Here is a 1,351-nt window from a genome sequence, read left to right on the forward strand (position 1 = left end):
TCAAGTTATGATTTAATTATTTGTATGTGTAATTCTGTGTGGTTAGTTAGGTATTTAGTAAATAAATAATTAAACCCAATGTTGTATTGCTGATTCAAATTGTTAGCCAGGTTTCGTGCAGAATTTACAACTTCCAGATGAGACTGAATTAAGATGGCGATTAATATTGACTGCTATTGACGTAAAATATTACGAGGTCTTTAAGAGTTTATTCGGAAGATAACAGCTCTATAAATATTATTTTGTGGTGCCCGACTCTCTAGTTAATTACATTTACATGATTAGCTCAATCAGGTAATATTAATTACGGAGAAATTATTTTATAGAATAGCATGTCATATGTTGATAATGGGATATGTAGGAGGGTGAGCCGGTCAAGGATCGATTCAGACAAGGTGGTAAATTGTATGACAAGTGACAGTTTAATTATGAGTAAAGATATCTGGTACAACGTATACGGGCCCATTTCATTCGGTTCTTAAGGAACCAGCAGAAAAGAAGCCCCGCTAACAGTTTGCACATGTCTCATATACAGAACAGAAAGTAGGTTGATTCTAGAAGATCGGGTCTTCGGGTTGGTTCAGGCTGAGGTGTAGTCTTCTTGGATTGGCCCTGTTGGGCCGTCCGTCATCCCTCTGAGTCTTGTCGTGCCGTTCCTTGTCACACAATGTTCAGCTAAAAAAGGAGATTAGGTGTGTGCGCTGTCCTCAGTCACACAATGTTCGGCTAGAAAGGAGATTAGGTGTGTGCGCTGGTTTCTGCAAGTCAAGGCTGTCTCTTCCTCCCAATGTGTGGGTGTATGTCTTATCTGTGTGTCCTCGGCAGTTAGTGTGTGTAATGTGTGTGTGCTGTGTGGGAGCTATCCTGTATGGGACCTAACATGTTTTACTGTGAAAATACGTTGTCTCAGTTATAGCAATGTAATAGCAGTAGGCTGGTCACCTGCATAAGAAATAGCACTTCCTTACACATATCACTTAATCCGGCATAGCCAAAGACACGACATAATTGGAGCCACCTGAGAGGAATCTAAAATAGAATGACGCTTTCATTTTGATTCAGCCTGTATCATATCGAAAAACAGATTTCATAATATACCAAGTTTATCGTACGAATTTTTGGAGTGGTAGACAAACTTTATTGTGTGTGTGTGTGTGTGCTGAAGATTCCCCCGCCTCCGTGTTGTTCGCTGACGTAGTCAGTTGGGTAACGTAAGCGAATACATTTCTGTATGAGGGTTGAGAAAGCTAATGATAGAAATCTGAGAAATAGAGCGTTTGGCCAAACGCAGGACTATTTCTGCCTGGCGCGTTTCAGACGCGGGTAGGCTCGGTCATTATTAATTTCTCGA

General features: G+C 40.6%; 1 long non-coding RNA gene across 1 annotated transcript; it reads left to right on the forward strand.

Annotated features, from left to right (window-relative positions):
* Nucleotides 1-402: 402 nt before the first annotated feature.
* LOC149972929 (uncharacterized) lies at nt 403-969 on the forward strand. Its single transcript, XR_016490428.1, has 2 exons — nt 403-692; nt 743-969. It is a non-coding gene; the product is annotated as an uncharacterized LOC149972929 (long non-coding RNA).
* The last annotated feature ends 382 nt before the right edge of the window (nt 970-1,351 follow it).

This window comes from Oncorhynchus mykiss, chromosome 21 (assembly GCF_057628025.1).
Source record: "Oncorhynchus mykiss isolate SJ-2025 chromosome 21, ASM5762802v1, whole genome shotgun sequence".
Lineage (NCBI taxonomy): Eukaryota > Metazoa > Chordata > Actinopteri > Salmoniformes > Salmonidae > Oncorhynchus > Oncorhynchus mykiss.